At 53.7% G+C, this 27,533-nt stretch overlaps 1 protein-coding gene and 1 long non-coding RNA gene across 3 annotated transcripts in view; one reads left to right on the forward strand and one right to left on the reverse strand.

Moving 5' to 3' along the window:
• NCK2 (NCK adaptor protein 2) overlaps window positions 1–19,610 on the reverse strand; it is a 158,176-nt gene extending 138,566 nt beyond the window's left edge. Inside the window, exon 1 of the mRNA XM_054727975.1 lies at window positions 19,384–19,610. The gene's annotated coding sequence lies outside the window, so the exon portion shown is untranslated. The remainder of the gene's footprint in view (window positions 1–19,383) is intronic.
• A 96-nt stretch (window positions 19,611–19,706) lies between these two features.
• LOC129151824 (uncharacterized) lies at window positions 19,707–22,774 on the forward strand. Of its 2 annotated transcripts, none has more exons than XR_008558478.1 (4): window positions 19,707–19,816; window positions 20,204–20,349; window positions 20,554–20,794; window positions 22,163–22,774. It is a non-coding gene; the product is annotated as an uncharacterized LOC129151824 (long non-coding RNA). The 2 variants fall into 2 exon arrangements; XR_008558477.1 differs by having other exon boundaries at window positions 20,643–20,794.
• The last annotated feature ends 4,759 nt before the right edge of the window (window positions 22,775–27,533 follow it).

Genomic DNA, 27,533 nt, shown 5'->3' on the forward strand with positions numbered 1-27,533 from the left:
CGCTGCTGGAAATTGGTGCCACCTTGGAGAAGGCACGATGGCAACATGTACCCAGAACCACCGAGATGGCAGGCGCCCCCCGTGCAGCCCTCCGGCAGGAATCACGGGAAGGAAAGGCCTGCGCGGAAGGAAAGAGGGCACAGCACTGCATCCGCTGGAGCAACGATGCAAACGACAAGTCAGCGGCGCTCCCGCAGCTGGCAGGGCGAGACACGCCATGCAACACGACGACATCATAAAGACTACGGACAAAGTGAACCGTCCCCACGTTACAGAGGATACAAAGTTATACAGATGGCTGCAACCTAAGGACTAGATTACAAACACCGATTTCTCTTTAGGATGGCGAGGTTACAGGAAGCATCTTCCCTTTAACACTGTCTTTAAGAGTTGACCAGTATGTTGTCTTCATCATTAAAATAAACTCCACCAAAAAATAAATAAATTAACAGGCCGTGCTAGTTAAGAGGGGTCTTGGAGAGCTGGGTCTCAAACAGCAGGCGTGCTGCCCTTCCGCCTGGCAGCGCTGCAAGCCTGGGAAGAACCAAGGAGGACGAGGGTGATCCTGCTCCCATGCGCCCCAAGCGGAAGGCACAGATTGGCTTGGGCAGCTGCGGCCGCCCCGGGAAGCAGAGGCAGGCTGCGGGCTCCGGGGCCGGGTGCGTGGCCTGCAGACAGCCGCGCAGGAGGCACGCTGCCCGAGTTCAGCGCTGACATAATTAGGGACGTGGGAGTCCGGCTGTGCGCTGGCGCTCCCCTGCACAGTGAGCATGCAAAGCCAGCCGACCCCACGGGTCACTGCACCGTGTGCAAATATAACACACCTCCAAAGAGAGGCTGCCCGCCCAGCGCGTGGATCAAGCCCTCAGCTTCTCTAAACCGCTCGCCTCTCCTGCCGGGGGAAGGGCAGCCTGCAGGTGTGCAGGGAGATCACAGCAGACAAGGCCTATGGGACGGCGAGGGCTCCGAACACGTGAGCATTCCTGTGACGCGGGTGCTGAGCAATGCTGCTCCACACCGCCATCGTCTCTCTGCGGGCACTTCCCCAGCCAGCATTTACCCTTCCAGGCACCGGAAGCGCCGTGCGAGCAAGGCCTGTGTCCGTTCTCTTCCACGTTACTTTTCATTTTATAACGTATTTCTGTTCAGTATGGGGTCAAAAACTCCAGGGACCGTTTGGCCATAACGCCTCCTAAAACCAGAAAGTCAAACTCTTTAACGTGAGAGATTTTTAGAAGGCACTGACACTTTTTTGATACTGACGTCATTATAAACTCCTGAGTACCAAATGCACACCCAAACCCAACCACTATACTATAAAATAATCGCAAATATCAGAACACTGTTTATATGAGCTTTTTTAGCTAATAAACTGAAGATATATTTTTCCACAATGATTAGGCTTTTTATCCAATTTAGGTAGAATTCTTTTTAGCGTTTTCTTTTAGAGAACAAATTCTGTGGTATCCACTTGGGGATGTTTTGTCATCACTGCACTGGTAGAAAGTCCTGTTAGGCAGCAACACGGAATGGCTTTCCTGTGACGCCCACGGGGACTGTCTGTGCCCCAGGCCCAGCCCCACACCTTCTCGTCAACCGGGACAGCCCAGTCCCCACAGGCCTGCCTCTGCGGCCAGGATGCCTTCTACTGTGAGCACACGAACAAGAGGCTGTAGCCAAAGGCCTAATAACGACCATCATTTCAAAGAAAGGATGATGAGCTGCTCGAATTTGAACATATCGCAATCACCGTGATGCGATGGGAAATTACCAGTCACTTCCCCGCTGACTGCCTGTCAGGGGAGTGCTGCCCACATTCACCACGGAAGGAAATACTAAACTTCAGTGAAATAACACCACAAGGTTTGCCACCCCAAGTTCGGAGACCCTGAAATGCATCACTTGGAGCAGGGCCCTGGGCTGACCATGAGTTTGGGTCACCGCTCAGAACTCCACGTGTGGGCCTGGGCCCCGGGCGTCAGGTGAACACAGTCCCGACCCAGACCCGGGGCTGCGGCAGGCCTTCCGGAGCGGGACTCCTTCGCGGCTGTGAACAGCAGGCCCTGCTGCGGGAGGGCCGCTCGGAGCTGCACCCCCACCCCGGCCGGCCGGCGCTCGCCTGCTGCTCGCTGTTTCCCGGGGGCAGGGCCTCCTCCAAGCCAACAGCTGGACGAGAGCTCCAGGGACCCCTTGCCCAACCCCGTCTCGCAGGAAAGCTGTCCCGCGGACCAGCTGTAAGAAAGCCCGGACTGGCTGAGCCCAAAGCTCTGTCCGTAGGGGCGAGTTTTCCAGTTCCACGCAAAGCGCTCTCGTACACAAAGCCATCAAAACCCACACGACTCACCAGTCAACACAAAAAATTAGGAAATAGACAAGACTTAAAAAAATTGTCAAAAATCTTAAGGTCAAACTAGAATCGACAATTTATACTTTAACACAGAGCCGTGGACTTAAAGGCAACCATGTCCAAAAAGTCACTGCGGACAAATTTAACAAACAAAATGCACTAATGCCAGTTCCATTCACGCCAATGAATACACTGAATCTCGCCAACCTGGGGAGCTTTGGGGAGGGTGGGACAGTAAAGTCTCCCCACCCCCTCCCTCAAATCTTACCATTACTGGGGGGAGAGGTATAAGGAGGAAAGTGAAACAGGCTACCGACCTTAACTCTGACCCTTGCTACCCCCAAGAGAAAGGTCAAGGGCTCCTCTCCCTCTGGGGAGAGTCCCTGGAACCATCAGCCACTGGAGAGCAGGGGCCCTCCGACCCTCCCCAAGCCAGACCTCCACTCACAGGCACCCCTGGGGCTGCATCACAGCACCTGGCAGCCCGGAGGGCCCCAGAGCAGCCCAGGACCCAGACTCACCCTGTGTCTACAGAGCAAGGGCCCCTCCCCTGGGCTGACCCCCTGCAGGCGGTCACCATCCGGGCTCAGACCTCCTCCAGCTGGAGACAGCACCTCAGGCCACTGCCCCCCGCCGCCCGGGGGAGCTGCCAGGGCCATTCAAAGCAGGAGGCATGGGGCACGCCTGAAATAGATCGGCTGGTGGTTTCCATTTGCCCAAACTTGGACGGAGTCCACAGGACACTGTCCCACATCCACTCGCTCTCTCACACGCACATGTGCCAGGACCATTTCTGACCAGCCTGGCAGCGGGCCCAGCTGAGCTTTACACAGCAGGGCTCTCAGCTGTCGCCTCACTAGTCCCCGCGGAGGGTGGCGCACTGCGGGTGGCACACTGTGATTCTACACACTCAGGAGGAAATGGTCTGAAGGGTTCAAACGGAACACAGGAAGGTGGTTCTCAACCTTGAAAACGCATCACAACCAACTGGGCAACTTGTTCCACAGGAAGGATTCCAAGCCATCCTCCTAGAAGACCAGTGAGAAGGCTCCAAGCAGACCCCAGGCATCTTCGCTCCTAACTCGTACCCCGGACCACACCCTGGACACACTGCCCTGCTCGCGGGCTCCTAGCTCCTTTCCCCGCCGGGGGCAGTCCCAAGGGCAGGGCCGCGAAGCCTCGTGACCGCTGGAAACCTCCCTCCATGCGGAGGGCAGGGGAGCCTCCTCCGTGGAATCCCAAATACCTGCCCCTTATCACGGCCGCTTACCCACCGTCCCGCCTTGCCATCAGCTTCGGTCTGAAAGCCTGTAATGGAAAACTCCAGAAACAAACCATTCCTGAGTTTTAAATTGCTAGCTGCCCTGAGTCGTGTGAGGAAGTCTCAGACCCTCCCGCTCCGTCCAGATAAGAAATGAATTTCTTCGGTGTCTCCCGCCTGTTAGTCTCGGAAGAGCCGTCGGGGCTTCAGACCCACTGTCACCATATCAGTGCCTGTGTTCAGGTCACCCCAGGCTACTTAACAACGGCCCCAACGCAAGGAGTGGTGATGCCGGCAATCGGACGCGCCACATCAGACGTGCCAGAGAAGCTGTGAAAGGGCGAGTACAGTCCAATGAGCTACGTTGAGAGAGAGAAACCACAGTCACATAACTTTAATTATAGTGATGGTTATAACTGGTCTATTGTATGCTTACCAATTCTTGTTAATCTCTTACTGTGTCTCATGTATAAGTTAAACTTCATCATAGCGTGTATGCATACGAACAAACATGGTACATGTAGGGTTCAGTACTGTCTGGGGTTTCAGGCACCTACTGGGGGTCTTGGAAGTCATGCCCTGCTGATAAGGGGGTGCCTGTAACTAATGTGAACTATATTCAACCCCCTCGAGGAAGCAAAACATAACCTCCTTCTCTAGAGACTTCCTTCTAAAGGCTACAGCAAGCATGTCAAACTCGCAGCCCACGGGCCGCATGCAGCCACAATGAATATTTTTAAGGCACAGCCAATATAACGGTACATAAGAAATGTTTTAATAAAAATTTCGTAACTTAATTTTTACAATGTCCTGTTATACATAATTATTAATAACGAACTACCACGTTCGCTAATGACTGATTACTAAAATCGTGTTGCATTCATTTCCCTCACATGCCTTGTGTGCAGGCGCGCCATTTCTCTCCACTAATACCAGCAGCGAATATTCTAGCAGCCGATGGCCACGTCATTAGTCTTGGACTGACTTGTTTGGTGTGTGCAACAGGATATATTTACCTTTCGGAGAACAAGAAAAATAGGTTTATTTGCGTTACGCTTATTAATTTGTGCCGTTATTCAGTGTCTGGCAAGTTAATATTCAAGAAAAAATATTAATTTTTATTAAAATGTTCTATTATTTTATGTTAACGATGACTCATTTATTTCAGCGTTCTGTATTCAGCATGTCTCTATAGAAATAAACCTACGTTTCATTGAAAATTGAAGCTTTTGGGTTTTTTATTTATTTGGCCTGTGTTAGCCTTTGAGTTTGATGTGCAGACAAAGGAAAAACCAGCCAACTTCACGGTGGAGGAGACTCACAAGCACGGCTTCGGCCAGGTGTCAAGGTCGCAGCCAGGTGGTCAAGGTCACAACAGGGATGTCATGTTGACAGCAGGCACCCCTGACATGATGCAAGGAAATAACACTTAACCTCTGTGGTCCTCCCAAACCCATGACCCAGTCTAATCACGAGGAAAACATCAGACAAGTCCCAACAGGAGCATTCCACAGGACACCTGACTGGCATTCCTCGAAACTGTAAAGGTCACCCACACAGGGAAGCCTCAGCCGGTCCCGGCCAGGAGGAGCCGCGGGGTGACTGGTGTAATGTGGGGCCCCGGATCGGGTTCCGGGAAGAAAAACGGCATCAGAGAAAAATTAGGAAAAGTCAAATAAAGCCAGGACCGTAGTTAACAATACTGCGCTGTGCCCAGTGTACCACTGCCATGTGCACGCCAATGACGGGGGAGCTGGACGCTGGGGAGATGGGGACTCTCAACGCGAACGCTGTAAGTCTAAAACCACTCTAAAATTAAACGTTTCTTTAAAATATGTATGTACTATACATAAACACTTACATGCAAAGCAGAACATGGATGACTTTCCACATTTAAGAACTGTGCTTTAGAAAAGTAAGTAAAAACTATTCAACAAAAGGAGATAAACACTTATTGATTCGCTTAACACAATGGAATAAGATTACATGGCTGACACAGAACAGTTTTTGCTGTTCTTCAGAAAACACATTATGTGTACTTCACATGTAAAACAATACGTATCCGTGAGCTTATCAATAGGAAGGAAATCGTGCTTCCCTGAATGAGACCCCACACAAGCTTCTTTAACCCACATTAAATTCTCTCCTACCAGATCCCTGAGAGCCAGGATCAATAAATTCCAATCAATCTTTAAAACTGCATCACAAAACTCATATTCAATTCTCATTATTCTCAAGTTAAGTTAACCTGAACACTAAGCAGTAATGACTGTGTATCACAATTTAATTACAGTACATCACAGAAACTATGTTACACTAATCCACGTCAGCAAAGGCAAAGGCGACGAAAACCGCGCAGTGTGAAGTGGAGGGCAAGTCACTAATGCGACCTAACTGAGCTCCAGCGCCGGCCATCCCCGCACACTACGCAGAGCTGAGCTGAACACGGGAATCGCTGTCCTTTGGAAAATAGTTTTGGACCACTTTGCTGTCCAAATGCACCATGATCTGGGTACTCAATGAAGCGGAAGTAAACAATTCAAACCACTGCATTTAAAATGTATAAAACAGAACATTCTATGTAATAAAAGGGTAATATGCAAATTGACCCTAACGGCAGAATGACCAGAACAACCACTGGACCAGTCACTATGAGGCTCACTGACCACCTCTTGGTTCCTTTCCCGGGCTGGTAGGCTCCGATCAGCTGATGGCCACCCGCTGCGGGGGCTGGGCGGGGCCGGCAAGCGGGCGGGAACAGCCGACCTCTCAGTCCCTTCCGGGGGCCGCCAAGCACTGATCACCAGATGACGAACAGGGAACCGGGGTGGGTGGCGGTGGCGGTGGGGGTGGGACCAGCTGTGGACAGCTGGGGAAGATGGCCCTGATCGCAGGCCAGGCCTAGGGACCATACCCACGCACGAATTTCGTGCGCAGGGCCTCTAGTTTATAATAAAGTTAAGAAATAGTTTAAGTTCCAATGGAAACTAAAGGAAATACTTCAAACTCGATGATCAGTAGGATAAAAAGTAGAACTGCAAAATGTCTGGACAGGATTAATTTACAATATTTGTTACTAATCCAGGCAAAGTAGTCATTTAACAAAATAAACCATTTTTAGATTAAAATGTAAAGGCACAACACATGTATGCCACTATCAATGAAAAAGGGGGAATAAAGAAGTATTGGTATCTACTTAAGCCATAGTTCCATTAAGAGCACCAACAAGAGGTACTACTAATTTTTTTAAGCAAATAAATAACTAAAGTAGAGTTTACATTATCTTAAAATTATGGATCAGTTGACTCCAAAATCAAGGGCTCATCCTAAGCAAACGGACAGCACGGCCCTCGCCCAGGAAGAGCACGGGGCACGGGTCCAGGTGGCGAAAGAGACTGGCACCTGGCAAATGGGCCATTCTGCTCGGCGGGCACACCGCTCTCCCCAGGGCTGCCTGTCACGGAACGGCTTCTAAAGCTCCTGGAGAACATGGTGCCCTTCTTTAGAATTCCTGGAATAAATTTCCCTGGCCTGGGGCGTTTCCCTGTCTCCTGCAGGGCCCCACCCAGAGGGCACGAAAGCCATTTTGTACACGGCTTCGCTGAGATCAGAGTGACTGTGAACCTGTAAGTTCTGTCTCCACACTGGTTTACAAGCTCCCGAGCAGGTCTTTGGGGGTATCTCCACAGCACCCGGCACAGTGGCTCTCAGTGGCTGGCACCCCAAAGTTAATGAAGAGTGGCACAGCTCAGGCTTAAACACTGGCAGAGCAACCACAGGTCTTTTAAACATTAGAATGACAGCCTTTTTAATGTTCATGACTATAATGTCTTACTTTTGGATTGTATATTTTTACTAGAGGCCCGGTGCACAAAATTTGTGGGGTCCCTCAGCCTAACCTGCGCCCTCTCGCAGTCCGGGAGTCCTCGGGGGATGTCCAACTGAAGCCGGCAGTCAGACATCCTTAGGGCTGCCCCAGAGGCGAGAGAAGCTCCCTGTGGGAGCCCACTGACCACCAGGGGCAGCTCCGCCTTGAGCGTCTGCCCCCTGGTGGTCAGTGTGCATCACAGCGACCAGTTATGCCGCCATTCGGTCGATTTGTATATTAGCCTTTTATTATATAGGATTTTATTAATAAAAATAATTTTGCCCCATTAAAAAAAAAGCCTTTGTTTCACAGAAGACAAAACGGAAGTCCAGAGCAGAGAAAAATTAGCTGTGCAACTTGAGCCAAATGAGCAGCAGGTGAAAAGGAGAGCCTACCTGTCCACTCCTCCCTCACGCAAGATGTTGGAAGCTCAGATTCAGAGCAGCTACTGATGCCGTTAGAACGAGCCTGTTTTAACCCAGCTCCTCTTATTACAAAGTCAAGAAGCCTCTGCAGTAAAGGCAAACACTTCCTTTGGAGGAAGGAGATTTTAATAAGAAATAGAGGGTCTGCAGCTCCAGGACTGGGCGTCTCACACACATGCCAGGCCTAACGTGCGAGGCCTCTCCCCGCCACGCACCTCCCCCCGCCGCGGGCCAGTCCTGTCCGGTCCCTGTGACCCACACTGTTCACTCCGCCATGGCTGAGGGACCGCATGCGCCTCCGCCATGGAGGCCGCGGGGTGCACGCAGGCACCGATGACAGAAAGACGTATGCGCTCTTCACAGCCATCGCTTCAGAATGTTAGTCTGTCCAGAGAGGGACTACTCTTTTCCAAGGTCTCTCTCAGTCCACTGCAGATGGCAGGCTTGAGAAAAACCAAAGTGACTGTGCTTTTAGAACTATCTCCCCCAAGATTAGTTCAAACTTACAAAGTGTCGATGTGAGTTTGTCCTGGTGGAAGAGAGATGGGAAGCACCGAGTAACAGGAAGGGCACTGAGCAGCAACTGGCTGAAGCAGGCATGCTGAGCGGCAGCCCCTCACGTCCAGGCCGCCGGACCCCACCCTCCCGTCCAGGCCGCTGGACCCCACCCTCCCGTCCAGTCCGCTGGACCCCATCCTCACGTGCAGGCCGCTGGTCCCCACCCTCCCGTCCAGGCCGCCGGACCCCACCCACACGTGCAGGCCGCCGGACCCCACCCTCCCGTCCAGGCCGCCGGACCCCACCCACACGTGCAGGCCGCCGGACCCCACCCTCCCGTCCAGGCCGCCGGACCCCACCCTCCCGTCCAGGCCGCCGGACCCCACCCTCCCGTCCAGGCCGCTGGACCCACCCTCCCGTCCAGGCCGCCGGACCCCACCCTCCCGTCCAGGCCGCCGGACCCCACCCTCCCGTCCAGGCCGCCGGTTCTCACCCTTCCGTCCAGGCCGGGGACCCCACCCTCCCGTCCAGGCCGGGGACCTCACCCTCCCGTCCAGGCTGGGGACCTCACCCTCCCGTCCAGGCCGGGGACCTCACCCTCCCGTCCAGGCCGGGGACCTCACCCTCCCGTCCAGGCCGGGGACCTCACCCTCCCGTCCAGGCTGGGGACCTCACCCTCCCGTCCAGGCCGGGGACCTCACCCTCACGTCCAGGCCGCTGGACCTCACCCTCCCGTCCAGGCCGGGGACCTCACCCTCCCGTCCAGGCCGGGGACCTCACCCTCCCGTCCAGGCTGGGGACCTCACCCTCCCGTCCAGGCTGGGGACCTCACCCTCCCGTCCAGGCTCGGGACCTCACCCTCCCGTCCAGGCCGGGGACCTCACCCTCCCGTCCAGGCCGGGGACCTCACCCTCACGTCCAGGCTGGGGACCTCACCAGGTGAGCACCGGCTGACAGAGAAGTGGGGCCGCAGCCTCCCGTTCTAACGAGCCGCTCCGCTAACCTAGACGCTGGGAGTGAGACTAGCAGCCAATTACCTTTTTCCTTTCCCTTTTACTGGCAAAAGTCTAATTTGTGGTATTTTTGTTCTCTCTCCTCTGAGGAGCTTACTTCTTAGAACTATACCAGAAGGAAACACATCTGAAAGGTAACATGTGACCAGCTCCATGATGATCAGCTGACTCGACTCCTGAACTTTAGTCATAACAATAAATGTTTTCTACAGACAATCACCAATTGTAAGGTTTCTAAGCTAAGTAAACAAATGCCTTTGATTAGACCAAACTCTAAAAATCTATTACTTATTAAAAGCAATTGATAAAGGACCCCATTACTTCTTTGTAAACCAGGGGTGGGAACCTTTTTCTGCCAAGGGCCATTTGGATATGTATATGTCACTCGTGGGCCATAGGAAATCATCAGCTTAAAAACCAGCCTGCTGTATTTGGCCAAACATTTAATTAACGTGATGTTGCAGGCCTTACCCGGCCTGGACCCAGATGCCCCCCACCCGCGCTGTAAATGAACATTCAAAGGGAAATGGGTTCTTACGACGGTTCTGCCAGGTATCAAAATGTCCCCTCCAAATCAACGTTACATACTCATACCATCCAAATGGGAAGCAGAGAATAAATAATGTGTGACAGGCCTTATCACTCACCGTATTCCAGATCAACATGGTCATGTCAGTGTCTCCCCTACACGTTCCACTGCAGAGACGCTAAGTAAGTAGAGTCTAGCTCTCTAAATGGATTTTACTTTCCATGTTTATAAAAATGGGAACAAAAACCGTCTCCAAAAGGGCCATGTGTGGGAGAACGCAGCACCGCTAACTTAAACGCTGGCCCGGAGCAGAGCAGCACCGAGTGCATCGGGCCCGGCGTGCTCTCTGTGGGCAGCGAGTCCTGGGCGCGGAGGGGCGGCCTGCCCCCGGGTGCCGGCCCATCCCGGCCACGGCAACCAGACCGTCGCCAGGCGCTGCCAAGTGTCCATGAGGGCAAACTGCCCCAGGTGAGACCCACTAATCTACATACAGAAGTGGAGGTTCAAGTCCCAATGAAGTTTTTTAAAATGATAACATTTAAAAAGGTATTCTCGTATTCATAAAGGAGAACTAATTTTACTCCTTAATCCAAGCCTCACAGCTAGTAAGATCCAAAAATAGATGGGAATGCGCATGTCCTAGTGAGCAGCATGCTGAAAACATCTTCTCCCGGACACCACCCTCACGCCGACATCACCCCCACCCCCGACATCACCCTCACCCCCGACACCACCCTCACCCCCGACATCACCCTCACCCCCGACATCACCCTCACCCCCGACATCACCCTCACCCCCGACATCACCCTCACCCCCGACATCACCCTCACCCCCGACACCACCCTCACCCCCGACATCACCCTCACCCCCGACATCACCCTCACCGCCGACATCACCCTCACCGCCGACATCACCCTCACGCCGACATCACCCTCACCCCCGACACCACCCTCACCCCCGACATCACCCTCACCCCCGACATCACCCTCACCGCCGAGACACTAAGGAAGAGAACCTGCTTCTCCCTCGGGAAGGTGGACCCAGCCTTCCCGACCGGCGGCGCCGCAGGCGCACGGCACGATCAAGCTTAAACAGCAACGTGTTCAGCACGTGGCCCGCACCTGCTCTGATGGGCCCGTCCAGGCACCCGTCACAATGACAATCCCCGCAGCGGAGCGTCCGTTTCCCTCCCCCGCCGTCGGGAACAAGGGCAGTTTCTTTCTGGTCGCCCCCGGGTCACACCTACTGACCCCTGAAAGCAGAGCTGCTGCGGAAGTCCGGGAGGGAATTAAGTCAGACAGATGGCTCCGCCAAGAGAGGAGAACTAAATGCGAGCTGGGGGGTCCAGAGGAGGCCAGGACTGGAACGTGCGCGGAAGCCACGTGCGGACAGCGGAGACGGGAGAACAGAGGACTCTAAGGTAACGGTCGGGGGCGGGGGCACATGAAGTGAGCCACATACTAATGTGAAACCCCGAGGGGAGACCCCAAAACACAACTGTTTTTATATCTGTCTCGCCAGACTCTGCTCCCAGATACGTTCCTTAAAAAGAAGTTTGATGAAAACTCAGTGTTCACCTGCATCACATTTCCTGAAGCTGTCTACAATAACCGCCTGAGCCGGGTCTTCTGCTCTACAAATACCGAGCAGCTCAGACTTCCCGCTGCACCCCCACAGAGCGGTGAGAGACTGTTTATCCCAGCGGCGCCCCGGGCACAGCTTCCCCGGGGACTGCCCGCAGATGAACGCCTGGGAGGGCCGGAGCGGTGACAGGGCTCAATGTGTGTTAGTGCGCGGCCGCCATTCCCCAGACGTCACCGCAGCCATGTGCACGGTGACAGGCCGCCACCGGCGCCTGTTTAGGCATTTCACGATGGCCTCGTGGTCTCAGGCTGCCCCACCTTTGCTGGGGGTTATGACGCTCGTTGAGGTGAGTAAGGCTTTGCTGCCGCCCTGCCGGACCGGCCGCACCGGCCACAGGACACGCGGCTGCAAATCTAAGCCTGTGGCCTGGGATGAGCCGCCCAAGAGCCGCCGTCAGAAAACACGGTGCCGGAAACCGGGACCCCGGCAGCCCCCCCCAGCAGAGGCCCGGCTCTCACCGTGCCCGGCCCACCCCCCTGGGGAAGGGGCCTAACGCTTCCACGGCCACGGGGATCTTCCAGGCTCAGAGGGAAGGGCCAGGACGCTCGGGCCCGACAGCACTCGCCGGGAAAGGCAGCCGGTAAAGCAGTCTCCCAGAGTCCGGGTGAGACCTGCCCGCCTCCTCGTGACCTGAGAAGCATGTTTTCCAGGTCATTCCGGGACGTCGTCGGAGCACAGGGGAAGAGGGCCGGTGTGCTGGCCCCCAGGTTTTCCACATGCACCACCTTCACTCACCAACAGTTCATCACAAAGAAAAAAATAGCTGCAGCCACAAACGGCCTCCCAGAGGAGGGGAGCCATCACAGGGCTCTTCACGAAGGGGCAAGTCACACAGACCAAGTCACAGCAGGCTGGCAGGCCCTTCTCCAATGAAATGCTGTTACCTCAAATCAGAAAGCCTCTCCCCGCCTCCCCCCCGCCCCCCCTCCCCCCCCCCCCCCCCCCCCCCCGTCATCATGCAACTCACTCAGCAGCAGCTCTCAATGGGCGGTGCCCACCCCCCACAGATCACCTGACAACTGGCCCAGGCCCCCCTCCGGACCTCTGCATCACACCCTGGGGGGCAGAGAGGCCTCCGGGGGTGCCAACACCCATGGCAGAGCTGGCAGCTCGCCCCTGTGAGGAGCACTGCCGAGGGAGACAGGAAGGAGGCTCCCAGCAGCCCGCCAGGGCGGCCGCTCCACATTCCTCACGTCCTCCAGAGGTCAGGCTTCCGCCACCACGCGGCTGCGGCGGGGCTCTCCTCCTGATGGACTTCCCACCCACACGCTCCAGTCCTGTGCCATAACGAGAGGTTATGGCTCCGTGTAGGTGATTTCAGCCCAAGGAGGAGACGGGGGCTAGCTTAGTGGTAAGAGGGGACGCAGAAGTCAGATGGTCTGAGTTACAGATCTGCTACGTCACCTTCTGGCTATGTGACTCAGGCAAGGTAACCTGCTATGTCTCTTCCAGATCCTGATCTGTGAAGATAAGCACAGAAAGCAGCCACACTAAATATTTGAGAGGATTCAATAAGTGACTACTCTGTGTACAATGCTTAGAGCAGTACTGACAATGTGTGATATGAGTGTGTCTTAGGGGAAAAGTTAATGATCACTAAAGAAAATATCATTGTAGCTTCTGTACTTACAAATTAAGTACTTAACATATATCAGAAATATATTGAATACCAACACCCAAAAGAGTTATTTTACATTGGTAATTTGACCTCTAGAATTCAAAACACATTTTAAAATCTTTCTAAAATGTACAAAGTATTTCCATTACATATAACCAAATCTGATTTTAGTACTCTAAAATTCTTGAGTGCATGAAATATTACATCATTCTTCACAACTACATAATTACACCTTTCCCACTAAGTTGTTTCCACTATGTCTTTTGAGCTACCTCAACTTTGGAGTAAATGAAGCTTAAATCATGTAAAACGCACAGACCTGCAATCGCCAGGGTAGCAGCACCAGCTCGCCGGGCTCCCTACCCTCGGGTGTGAGCAGAGGGAAGGTGGTGTGCTGTACACGCGGAACACACGCCGCTTCAAAACCCCACACACGCAAACATCGTGAACTATCCCCCTAATAACATCCTACATGATCACATGTGGGAAAAAAGGTTTTAGAGCTATTGGGTAAAATAAAATGTATTGTGAAGATGGATTTTGCTTGTTTCTTTTTACATTTTTAATGTGGGTCCCAGAACATGCAGAATTGCATCTGAGTCACACCTGTGGCTCACACTGCTCGTGAAGACAAGCAGAGCGAAGGCACCGGCGGGGACCCGCCGCTGAACCAGCGCACGCAGCGTGCTCTGCGCCCGCGCCGCTCCCGGAGAGGGGCCGGAGGTCACAGCGCAGAGGGGCCGGGCTGCGATGTGTCAGGCACACACTGAGTCAGCCCCAAAGTACAGATCCTCCAAAGTAAACTGCCTATAAACTTTGGCATTTTGTTATCGCAGTTAGCAAACTGCCGTTCGGTGTGTGGCCACGGTGACGGCGGGGCTCAGTGCACGTTGAGAGGCTGAGGGCTTGGCACTGATCCACGAGCATGGAGAGCCACCGATGTGGACGACGGCCAGCCGGGAGTCTTCGGGTGCGGCGAGCAGAATGGATCCGCAAGAGCGGTGGGTGAGAAAGGTAATCAAAGTGAGAGAAGAAATCCCATGGACAGCAGGGCTGACACGTAAGAGGCCTCGAGTGGTAAAATCAGCGCCATGTAGATGCGGGAGGCGAGGGAGAATTCAAGGATGACTGAGTTGAGTCGACGATGGGACATTAACTGAGAAGACAGGCAAGTCAGAAGGTGTGACATCAGACTTTCAGGTGGACATGATCAGTAACAAGCTGGATAATCCCGTGTGACTGACGACTGAGTCATGGGTGAACACGCAGAGTGGGGCCGAGCGCGGCCGTCACACCGCATTCCAGGCCTACGCCACCCTCTCTGACAGTCAAGCACTCCTCAGGGTGCTCTTTCCCCGCACGTCCCGCACGTCCCGCACGCCCACCCGCTCCCGGGGCTGACTGCAGGCCGGAGCGGCCGCTCTGCCCCAGGCCGGCACCAGCCCGCCCCACTCTGCTCTCTTCATTCAGGACCAGGACGCACTTTTACTTCCATACAAACGCCACCACTTCCCATAGATCTGATGTCTTATCATGACCCTAATCCAAAAAAAGTGCCTGTGGATGAACCCACACACGGAGGATAACATCCACAAACGGAATGAAGTCAGCGCCGTTCTCTCTCCATCATTCCACTTAAAGCCTGACCAGCGTGCGGAAGCCAGTGCCAGGGCAGCCTCTCCGACGAGCAGGGAGCTGCCATTCCCTCCTCACCCCACTGCTCCGTCCCCTTCCCTAGCAGGTGCCCTGAAATACGCAGTCAGACGTGGTAAAGGAAGCAATAGGACTTCCTAAAATAAGCAGGTGTGTCCCGGGACAGCCTCACCGCGCTAGGGCAAGTGAGCACGTCTTACACTGTTAAGAACTGAATTGCCCCCCATTACTCGTATGCTGAGGCCCTAACCCCCAATGTAACTGTATTTGGAGACGGGCCTTCAAAGGAGTAATCACGGTGAAAGGAGGTCATCGGGGCGGGGCTCCAACCCTATAGGACTGGTGTCCCCATAGGAAGAGGAAGAGGCACTGCACCCCGGAACAAGGTGCCTGAGAGGACGCAGCAGGGAGGCGCCATGTAAAAGCCAGGCACAGACTCCCCAGGAACCGAACCCGCCAGCACCCGATCTTGGACTCTGTAGCCTCCAGAACTGTGTCCATTTCCTCCCATGTGGTGCTGCGTGAGGGCGCCCCAGCCCGCCAACATGCACACTGACCAGGAGGAAGCAGGGACAACAGTCCGGACACTGCTCCTGTCGGCTCCCCTGAAACAGCTCATCTTCCCCGTCAACTCCATGCAGAATCAGCTGCAGCAGCATCTGCTCACCCCTCCAACAGGCGAAGGCACTGCGCGAGGCCCAGGCCGCTCGGCTCCATCAGTGCCCGCCAGCAGGTCAGCAGCCTCAGAACCACTCTGTCCACACCACGGTCGTGCGCCGTATCTGCTGCCTGCTTCGCAGGGCGCAGAGGAAAGGCCTGACACCCAGGTTCAAGATCCGCCGTCCTTGGCCCTGCCCGAGTTCGTGTCCCTATATAACCAGCTGGCGGTTTTGAGCTGGAGCCCACGTTACCACATTATTTCAAATATTAAATATGATGGCGCAACGTGAAAAAGCAATTTGCAAACTACAAATTACTATACAAGCATTAGTACCTTTAATCTTTATCTATGGCATTTTAGATCTTCACTAACCACTGACCAAAAAAACCATCCCATTTTCCAAAACAATCTCAAAAGAGTAAATTGCAATACTTAAATTCTGAGTGCACTTGAAGCTTCTTTTCTTAAAAACATTAACAATACAAATGGTAGAATGAAGTAAGGTGACACTAAAAACTAACTTGCCAGGCCAGGGCGGCAACACTTCGCCCAGAGTCTCAGTCCAGGCTGGCACGAACTGACAGACCACCTACTGAAAAGTATTGAGCAAACCCGCCAGCTGGTTATACAGTTGGGTTTGCTTTCCGTTTTCCTTTTGTTCATTCGCCTGTTGATGTTGTTTTAAGTTTAGCTTAAGGACTATAAGTGACTCATTGGACAGAGGATTTACCAAATAGAGAGGCCACCAGATCAAATTCTCCCACTGTCTGGATATCCCGGGGACAAAGACTTCCACCACGTCAAAGAGGTTCTGAGTAGAGACAAGGGTTTTGGAAATCACGTGTTACTCCTTCTCGGTGGGCACCAAAGCCCTATGAACTCAACAGGCTCAGAATTTACTCTTCATCCGTTCAATCAGCATTTCTTGGAAATCCATGCATATAAGGCTCAACGCCAAAGACACCTTAGGGCAGACTGTGCCAGAGGAGTGTTTGTGTGTTGGGGGGAGGGTATAACTTGCCAATGTTGATTATACTTTCATAAATATACATACTTCAGGATCTGTTCAAAGTGAAATGCAGGAAAAGAAAAAAGTCTATTTAAAAAAATATATTTTTATTGATTTTTAGAAAGAGAGGAAGGGAGAGATAGAAACATCAATGAGAAACAACTGATGAGCTGCCTCCTGCATACCCACTCCGGGGGTTAAGCCCGAAACCAGGACATGTGCCCTGCCCGGGAATCAAACCCAGGACCTCTTCATGCATGGGTCAATGATCAACCACTGAGCCACAAGGGCCGAGCCAATCCAATTTTTTTAAATTGTGTTACGAAAGTGGCCTAAAGAAATAAATTATTTTTACTTTAGCTGCATACTTTTGATAACCCGTTCAAAGCCTGTCTTGACCTCCTTTTAAGTTGCCTGAACTTGAGCACTCAAGGACATGCTGCATGACATCATTGTTAGCTTCGGCCCTTTGAAAACCCCTTAAGGGTTTCCATCACTCATGTAAGGAAAGAGAAACAATTTGGAAACCCCATTTGCAATCCCTCCCGATGGGAAAACTAATTTTCTAAGCCTCTCAGGAAAGTTCTGGGGAGTTTCCAGTTCATTGCAAAAAAAAGTTAGCTTACTGGTTTTCCCAAACATTGTCCACTGCCCTCCCAGCAGGCAATCCTCAGCTTTTTAACCAGTCACCCACCTTTCTTAAGGCAGAGATGGTGTCCACAGCCCTGTCCCCCAGCGCACACTGCAAGTCAGTCTGGGCGGCTCAGAGCAGTGTGTCCCGGGACAGCCTCATCTCGCCAGGGCAAGTGAGCAAGGAAAGGCTGCAGGCCATTCCGGGCCGTCAGGGAGGCTTTAGGATATTTTAAAAGGTTATCCAGTTTGTGCACATGCCAGGTTTCTGGTGTATTTAATGTGGGTGTTAGCACATTTCTTAAATACGGTGTACGTAAGATGTGTTTGTTGGAAAACCTTGGTAATCCCCCAATGCGCATGACAGAGGTTGGGAATGTGGTGGGGGCCAAGGGAACAAGATGAAGAAAATTTAAGTATGTAGCATGTAATAAAGCAGAACTCAAAGCCCGAAAACTGAGTACAGCTGCCTGGAATGCACCTTGAACCGGCCCCGCCCAGCTCCTCCACAGTGAGCAGCAGGTGTGAGGGGCAGTCACCAATTTCTCCTCTGCTCCATGATGAGTCCTGCAGAGCGAGGGTGTGGCAGCTGAGAGCTGGGGGCCAGGGGGCGCCTCCAGAAGCTCGCCACTGCTTAAAGTTCTCCATTTTCGGCCTCAAGCTGCAGCCAGAAGACCACTCTCATCCCACCACTTTCCCATCGAAACTACACCTAAGCCACCTCAAGGAGAGAAACTGTGAGGCAGGATTCCCCCTGGCATCACTGCTTCACTAGCACCTGTTCCTGGGAAATCCGTCCCAAAAAACTAAAAGCTGCCTCTCCCGCCCAGTCTCCACAGAAAGTCCATCTCCACCCACATGTCCACTGACTGCCATTCTCTTCACACACAGCCACAGGTGCTTGGATCTGTTACTAATTTACCAGTTCACCAGGAACAGGTACGTGAATTCAGGGAGTGCTCAGGAGTAAAGATCTGTTGTGATAAGTTACAGCAACCCGGGTTAATTTTATTTTCAGTCATTTCAAGGTTTGAAAAGCACTGTGACTAACAATGCCCTGCTAGGAAAGACACCCCAAGTTACTCTCCTTTGTACCAAAATCCCTCCTGAGAAGCAGGGGGCGGAGCCAGGGCCGGCCCTGGACCAGGAAGGGCCGCCCCTACCTGGGCGACCTGGACAAGCCACGCCCACGGGCCGCCCTCGGTTCAGTTTCCTTTCGGGTCAACGGAAGGAGTGGGCCTGCACCGGGGTTAGGCTCCTCAGCCCTGGCACTCGGCCTGCTCACCCCAACCTGTTAGCAAAATAAACAAGCCAAATAAAGGGGAAACTGCCAACTAAAGTGTCTTAAAGAGACAGGCGCCCACGCCACACACGGTCCCGCTTTGTCCCTGAAGGTGTTACAATGAAGTCAGACACCTGATGACCGGTGACCCCCAGTATCCCTCGCAGACTTTCCAATGCGATCGCCTTTTGGTTACAGATTCAAGCGTTTTGCAAATTAAACCCCTCCACAATGTCACACGAACTGCTCTCACCCGGGAGTTACAGTAAATGCCTTACAAGTCACACACCAATTTCTCCCAGAACCACTTGGAGGTTAAGTCGCCCAGAATGAGCCGCGAGGGCAGGGCTTAATGAGAAACTTTGTTTCAGGTGGCCGAGCCTGCAAATCCGGGGCAGGACGCAGAGCCCGAGCGGCACGGCGCGCCCTCGCCCAGGCGAGCCCCCTTTCGCGCCGGGCAGCAGCTTTGTGAGGGGCCATCAGCAGTCCCAACCGCACGGCAAGTTCTGCGGGCCGCGCTCGGCCTCCGCCGTCCCTGCGCTGGGACCCCGAGGGCACGCGCCCCGCGACCCCGGCCACTGCACGATCCCGGGCAGGCCCCCGGCTCCGGGCCGCCGCCAGCCCGCAGGCCCGGCGCTGCCCGCGCGCCCGGGGGTCTCCGGTCCCGGGAACCCGCCGCCCAGGCCCCTGCCCCCATCCTCGCCCTTGGCGGCGCCCCCGCCCCCGGAGGGTGGGCAGCGGGCCGCGGGGGGAAGGTGAGGAGTCGGGAGGTGCCGGCAGCGGGGCCAGGCCGCGGCGGTGCCGAGGGCACGGAGGGGCGCGGGGGGGGGGATCGGTCCCCCAGGCCCTCCCCGGCGCGCCCCGCCCCGCCAGCCGGCCGCGCTCCAACTCCGCCGAGCGGCCCAAGTTTGCGGCCCCCGCCCGCAGCCCGCCGGCCGCGCTTACCTCGCCGCTCGCCGCCCGCCGAGGCCGGAGGGCAGCGGCGCGGGTACCGGGGTGGCGGCCGCGCCCGCCCAGACGCCGCTCTTTGTCTGCGCCGCTCCCTCTTCCCGCCGTTCGGCGGACGCTGCCGGCCCGGCCGGACCCCGCCGGCCCGGGCGCCGCGAGCCTCCGCCGCCGAGCCTCCCGCCGCCCGCTCGGCCCGCGGCTTCGGCCTGACGATCCCGGCGGCGGCGGCGACCCCTCCCCCGCGCGGCGCCCGCCCCTCCGAGCTCCTCCTCCTCCCGCCGCTCCTCCCGCCGCCGAGACCCCGCCCCGGGCCGGCGGCCGCGCGCCGGGGGCGGCCCAGACCCACCTGGGGGCGCGCAGGCGGCTCCGGGGCGCCGGGACGGGCCTGCGCTCGGGGCGCGCAGGGCGCGCGGCCTCCGGCCCCCCGGCGGTCAGCGCGGGGCCGAGCCTGGGGAGGGAAGGGTCCCCGTTCCTAGAGCGACCTGCGCGGGGAGTGGGGGCAGGGGTGGGGGTGAGGGGCAGGAGAGCAGAGAAAGGCCACAGCCTCCAGCTGCCGGCGGCCGGCGGGTGGTCTTCGCGCCCCTCCGTCTGTCTGTCCGTCCGTCCGTCTGTCCGTCTGTCTGTCGGATTCTCTTCCTCGCCACGCTCTAAGTTGTTTGGCCACCGCCCCCCTCCCGGAAGTATTCCCAGGGCCCGCTGAGCAAAGCAGGCCTGCTGTCCATCAGAAGAGGGACTTCACCAGAAGATCACTTCCTCTCTGTAATTGCCTGTGGCGTTTTTATTTATTTGTCTTGTATCTGTTTACTTTCCCAACCAGACACTTCTTTACTCCATCTGAAGAGGGGGAGTGGAACCCGGCCTCCGCGGCCTCCAAGGTCCAGTGGCTCCAGCACAGCCAGGGTCAGAGTCCTGTGAGGAGCTGTCACTACTGCTGTAGTGGAGCTGGCCGGCCACCGGCCGCAGGTAGTGGCTTCCCTGTAAACAAACTTGGATATTCACCCCAAGAGGAAGGGGAAAGGCGCAAGTCCCTTGCACAGGCATAGCAGCCAGATGTCCGCCCTCCAGCCCCCTTCCCACATGGCTTCCCAGAAGCACATCCTGCTATTGAAATGGCTCTGGTTTCCTGGAGGAGTCGCCTGGATGCATGTTAATGAGATTCTTTCTTAGGTTCCCGGCTTCTCCTTATTATTAAGGCCATAATAACCTCCCCGGGTGACATCACAGGATCACTGGAGTCACTGCCTGCTTCCTAACAGGAAGTCCCACAGGAGGGTAGCCGGAGCCATTAGAACCTGGAAGTCACAGCCGAGTGCTTGACCATCTGCTTCTTCAACTGTGGAGCCTGCACAGGTGCTTCTTACCCTCCCTATCACCCTTCAGAGGGAGACAGTGTTGACCTGGCTCCTAGGTAAGTCCCTGGCACCTCCCTGGCAGGAGGGACACTCAAGTCACTAGCTGGAAGGAGGCAGGCGCATTGTTCTGAGTGGGGTTGGGTCTAAGGTCAGGGAGTGGGGCCACCCCCTTCTCTGTCTGACCTCGGGAGAGAAGCTACCTCAGCCCACCCTTCGGTGAAAACCTTTCCTACTGGTAAGGAAAGCGGAAGTATAGTCATTGGTTTGGCCCAAATTTTAAATTACTTCATTCAAAAGAGGTGTAACAACGTGGCCCCAGTTTTTAACTTGTCTGCTGTGTAAACTGTCATGGGCTCATTGTTCTTGAACTCCTTCTCCTTCTCTGATTCTTTGTAAAGTCACCAAAGACATTTTCTATCTAAAACCCAATGTCTCTTTCTCAATCTTTGTCCCACGAAGGTTTTTGAAGCACGCAGCATTTCTGTATTTCCCGAAACTTGGTCATTCTCCCATTTAGTGCCCTTTCTGACCCACCTGTTTCTGTCTTTTGTAAGGCGTGTTGTCCTCCCAACCTCTCGCAGTAATATCCCAAAGCAGACTGCCCTGTTTTTTCATTCTGATCTCTTTTTTTAAGAGAGTTCATCATACTCTGTATGCTTCTGGTCTGGATGTTCAGTTATTACCTCCCAGCTTCTCTGCTGTCCCTCTGCCTGGCTCATCTTCTCTTCAAACTCACCACATTGGGAATGCAACTGAATCTCCTTCCCAAACTAGTTCCTCCTCCCAGAGTCTCAGGCTTGAGCAAGAGTCCACCAGGCACCTGGGCTCCTGGGAGAAACCTCATTACAATTGCCTTCTTCCTCCCCGCACTCCAAGCTTCCCCTTCTCCCCCCGCCCCATTGCAGTGAGGAGAGGGCTCTAGATGACCTGGGTCTCTCCCAACCTAAATCTCTATGATTCTGACTCGGAGTCATTTGCACCTTCTTTTCCATCTCCAATGCCACGTCCTAATTTTTACATAATTACTTATAATGTATCTCTTTTGAATTTTTTACATCTATCATCTGTAACTCATACACAATAGTATTGCCCTCATTTTACACATGAAAAAAATAAATAAAACTGAAACAGTAAGTGAAGGTGCTGGATTCAGAACCTCACATACTCAACTTCAAACTCTGGTACCCACTGCCTTCCACCTGGTCAGCTTACTCACTGCCTTCCATCCCTCAGATTTATACTGGATATCAGCATCATCCTGAACTTTCTAAAAGTTGCTTCTATCTTGTACCTCCCGTTTAAGAACTTCTGTGCCTCCCCGTCGCCCACACAGTTCCTTCAAAGTGTCTGACAGCAGAAGGCTTGAGCAGCACTTCCAGGAAGGTGAGGAACTGAGCCCTAAGAGGCCTATATCCATTTCCTAGGGCGACCTTAACAAGTTACCTCCACCCCGTGACTTAAAGCAGACCTGAGTGCTGGAGGCCAGCCTGCAAGGTGTGAAATCAGTGCCAGCAGCACCACGCTCTCAGCTTCTCAGCTCTCCGAAGGAAGGCTCGAGGGGGCCATCCTTCCTGCCTCCTCCAGCTCCTGGTGGCTCCAGGGGCTCCTTGGCGTGGATCAGCATCACTCCCATCTCTGCCTCTGTCTTCACAGGGCCCGGTCCCCTGTGTGTGCTCTCCCTTTCTCTCTTCTTACAAGGACGCGCTGCATTTAGGGCGCCCCCAAACCCAGAACGATCTCCTCCCCAGGGGTCCTTGTAATATCCACAAAGACCCCTTTTCCAAATAAGGTCCCGTTCACCGGGTCCAGGCAAAGATGATGTTTGGTCTAAAAATGTGTGTTTCTTGCCCTACCGGTTTGGCTCAGTGGATAGAGCGTCGGCCTGCAGATTGAAGGGTCCCGGGTTTGATTCCAGTCAAGGGCACATACCCGGGTGGTGAGCTGAATCCCCAGTGGGGGGCATGCAGGAGGTAGCTAATCAATGATTCTCATCATTGATGTTTCTATCTCTCTCTACCTCTCCCTTCCTCTCTGAAATCAATAAAAGTATTTTAAAAAATAAAAATGTATGTTTCTTCATTTTATTCCATTAGTATGTCCATGTTTGTTTTACCATTAAAATGTCTTCAATAATAAAGTATTGAAAGGACAAAAAGCATAAACCGTTCCCCCAAAATCACATAGCATTAAATCCTAGCATTATCTTCCAAAGGCCGCTGGAACTCAGCCCTGCGCCCTGCGCCGTCTCTTTGTCTCCCTGCCCCCACATAAGCTCCAAGCTCAGTCACTCTGCTCTCCCCCTGGGCCCCTCTCAGTCACACTCGTTTCTGCCTCCTGTCCCCTCCTCTTCCTTCAGTTCCATTCAAGCCCCCCTCTCTCCTCTCCTTGGACTCATGGAAAACACAAGGTGAGGTGGAGGGCGCTGTGAGGCCCACAGCTGCCCGCAAGCCTGTGGCTGCAGGCACGCCACCTCCTGGGCCGCGGACAGCAGAGTGCAGAGTTGTGAAGACTGACTGGGAGAATGTGTTTGGCACGTGGTAAACGCATCAGCTGTTCCATGACCTTCCACCTTAACCCTCCATTCGATGAAACATATTGAGTGTATTTCTATTTGTAAGGCTTAAGAATCAATTCTGGAGAAATAAAGATAGATTAGTTTTTAATCTCAGAGGAAGGAACAGAGCTGTACACAAATAGCTATAACGTAAAGCTAACTGTGAAAGGCACCAAACAAAACATGTTCTGAGAATCAGAAGTGGCTGAGGTTTCGGTGGTGGCATTAGAAACGGGCCCTGAGAGACGGCGCAGTGGGAAGTTACCATAACGTGGCTGCCCCGCCTCAGCCCCTCCCGGTTTGGGGGACCCCTGCCTCAGCTTGGCAGGAGGCAGAGGGCCTCCATCTCTCCTTTCCCAGAAGCCCCTGAGAGGGAACGGCCTGGGACTGGCCAACAGAACCTTCCACTCGGGACTTGGAAGCTGGAGAGAGCGGAGAAGAGGAGGGAGGGTGACACTCGGTTTGCTCTTGCTGGAAGGGTCCAGAACTTTCCTTCGGAGGCCATTAACAGGCTTGGTTCCCCCTCCCCTTCCCAGCTTTTCCAGATCCCAGCAGGCTGCTTGATATCCTGCCAGTAAATTTCTGTTCTTTCTGCTACAAGGCAGCCAGACACACTTTTCTCTTCTTGCAACCCAAACTCCTAATACTACAGACTACGGGGTTTTAAAATGTGGAGACAGACAGGAGGAAATTCCCAGAGGAGAGATCTTAGAACCCTGAGGACAGAGAGGGGGGATGTGAGAGGACATAGGGAATGCTCCACTTGCCTAAATGGAGCAGAGGATGCTGGGAGAGGATCCTGAGGAGATACTTTCAGGCGTGGCAGCAGGAGAACTCATTGGGTGCACGCACCAAAGAATGCCGGGAGGGAGAAAGCCGTTGGAAGCTTGCATTACTTAGGTAGTGACCCAAACTAGAGTGGAAATGGTTTACAGTGGTCAGCAAACTGCGGCTCGCGAGCCGCGGTTTGCCCCTCTGTTGACTGATGAGTTTGCCGACCACTGAGATACAAGGCTCACAAGGAATTGACAGCTGATTGGATGTGGAGGGCAAAAGAGAACAGGCATCAAATGGAACCTCACGGTGTGCATGTGGGTTGCTGCAAAGACAATGCTGCGTATATCAGAAGTATAGAAGAGGGGTTAATGGGTCTGGGAGGGTCTGGTTTTGTACGGCAGTTAAATTTAAGGAATATTTATTGCTAACTTATACAGGGAGAGTGCTCTCCAGGGGGCACAGAACCCAGCAAGCACAGCTCCTGCCCTCAGGTGACTCTGTGCACAAGGCAGCTATTGGTGCTCTACCTATTTCATCAGAGGAAGGGGCCCATTGCTCCTTAACGGAGCCACCCACCTGCGCGTGACGGACACCCTGAGGGCAGGGTCCACGCCCGACATTTCTCTGCGGCTCCAGCTCCTTTGCCTGCAGGCCCCGCCCGGAGCAGACACTTCATAAATCTAATGACGCCCCAACCCCACACCTTTCCGAGCTGCCAGGGGAGCGGAGGACTGCGAGCACCCATGGAGAGGCCCCAAAGAGGTCCTGTGAGCACACGATGAGGATTCCACACCAAACAGTGGTGGGCTTGCCGCTGTCACTATGCATTTTACCTACAGCAGCATAATGTGGATACGGACGGAAACAGGAGTCTTACGGCGGCATAATACGTTCTTACCCAAAGACCTAAGTACCATCTCATTACCTCTTGAGATTCGAAAAGAACAGGCTAGAACCCATGAAATCCATCTCTCCATGGCTGACAGGGTTAAGTTGTTTCTAAACCACAGATACGGAGGTAAAGTTTAACACACCCCGAACACCATAAAGGCGGGTGCGATGGAGGGTGAAGAGGAAAGCAGGTGCGCTCAGACACGGCCCCGTCCTCAGCTGTGCTTGGTCAGGATCGCTTCCGGTAGCGATCGTATACATCGGAACCAAAATGGAAGAAACACAAAAATGATCACACTTTACATTGGTTCCGATTGTTGGTAGCAGGGCAGAATTGGTTTTAGACGGGGAGAATTCTAAGACAGCTTAATGACTTTAGACCAACCAAGAGGATTTTATTCAAGCTTTTATTTTGAAGTCTGCCTTTAACTGAAAATCACATATGAAACATTTCTGTTACATACAATAAACCCTCAGTTAATCAGGATGCCTTGGGGAGGAGCTGTCCTACTAAATTTTTCATTTTGGTTAAAATTAACCAGAAAACTGTGTTAGCAAGAGCGTAAGTTGACATTTAAATATATATATATATATATATTTTGCCAGTTGATATTTCACCATAAAAAATGTACCCATAATGCGTGTCATCCTTCCAAACACGTGCCCTGGAGAAGATCGGGCAGAATCGCACTATGTCAGAGCCATGTGCTACGAGTATTTTTTACGTTAATGAAAGCATGTGTTTTCCTGCATTTGCTTCTCTCCCCCCACCCCCCATCTCCCCCAAAAAAGCAGAGTGCTGGGTCATGAGCTTTCCAGTTAGTGGGGTGCTAACTGCCTAAAGCCCACGTTCCCCGTGTGTCGCAGGGAAGCCTCCGGCAGGGTGAGCAGTTGTCAGCCAGAGGTGAACGCAGAACACTCCTCGCTGGCGGGAAGAAGCTAACGGGGCAGCATGTTGCAGAAACGCCGTGGTGGGATGTGCTGCTACCTTTTTCACTCGCTGTTCCTGGCGGCTGCTCGGGACAGCGCTGCAGTCTGTGAACTGGGTGGAAACCTTTACACTGGACAGTGGCTGTGCTTGAGAAACACCCTGTGCAGCTCACTACCTGGGAGAGTGGGCGCCCTCCCTTCCCAACAGCACCTCCAGCCAGTGCCCCTGCGCTCTCTTCCCTGAGTTCCTCGCACCCTCCTCGCCTCTGCTGGGGCACTCAGCCCACACGCCTTGGTGTGTAGTCGTTTATGTCCGTGTGATATTTAAAGATGACAGATTGATTACGAGGAAGAATGATTTCTTCGGATTCCCCAGAGACCTCAGAAAAAGTGGGCAGTTACTAAAGGTTTCTAAGATTGCATTGTATGGGATTTTAAAAATCAACTATTTAGAAATGGTTTTTTAAAATGCAAATACTGTACAGTTAGCTGTTAATGTTGTAAGTTATTATTACTACTGCCATAGTTACTCATTCATCGTGTTCTTACCACTTGGCAAGCTCATTATCTGACCTCACAACCCCACGAGGGAGGCATGGTGACCCGGTTTTATAGGTAGGAAACTGAAGCTGAACAAGTTTCACACTCTCGCCTAAGGCCACGAAGCTAACAGGTGGTTGGGATCTCACGTACAAATACTGGTTCACAAGTGCCTGCGAAATACAACCAAGACGATACATTGCGAGTATTTTAATTTGTCATTAAATCACTTTCCTGTCGATTTATTAACAGAGTTCCTGATCGTCGCCCACTTCACTCTGTTTTTATTGGACACTCTGGCATCTGCATGGACCAGGGCCTGGGGCATAAGGTGAGGAAAACACGACTCACACCTCCTCCCACCTGGACTCAGGCTGGAGGAAATCTCACACCTTCTCCCCCTGGACTCAGGCTGGAGGAAATCTCACACCTTCTCCCCCTGGACTCAGGCTGGAGGAAATCTCGCAGCTTCTGAGGTGAGCCTCAGAGCCACGCTGGATGCAATCTTAGTTCCCTATAGCTGCCGCAACAAGTTACTGCAAAATCGGGGGCTTGAGCAACTCAGATTTATTACCTACAGTTCTGTGAGTCCTAAGTCCAACCTAGACTCATGGGGCTAAAAAGCAAGGCTTGGCTGTGTTACCTCTTGGAGACTCTGGGGGGACGATCCACTTGCTTTCCCGCTCCTCCAGGCTGCCCACATTCCTTGGCTCAGGGTCCCTTCCTCCATCTTCCAAGCAGCAATCATGCATCTTTCTGACCCTTCCTGCACTTTTGAGTCTCTCTCCCTCTGGCCAGGAAAGCTATCCTCTCTCAAGAACGCATGTGATTACAGGTGGGTCCACGGGGAGCAGCCAGGATCAACTCCGCATCTCATCTCCGGGTGCGAACCCGTAACCCCTCTGCAAAGTCTCTTAGCTGGTAAGGTCATCTATGCGCAGGGTCGGGGGCAGGGGGCATCTTTGAGTGGCCATCATTCTGGAACGTTCCTTTGGAGTAGACTTCACATCCTGTAGGGGTTCAGAGAGGAGTGAGCCCTGGGAGGGTTTCATGGAGCCTGGGGCAGGATGGGGATGCGCCTGCTGAGGCAGAGGCTCTTCTCC

The sequence above is a fragment of the Eptesicus fuscus genome, chromosome 16 (assembly GCF_027574615.1).
Source record: "Eptesicus fuscus isolate TK198812 chromosome 16, DD_ASM_mEF_20220401, whole genome shotgun sequence".
Lineage (NCBI taxonomy): Eukaryota > Metazoa > Chordata > Mammalia > Chiroptera > Vespertilionidae > Eptesicus > Eptesicus fuscus.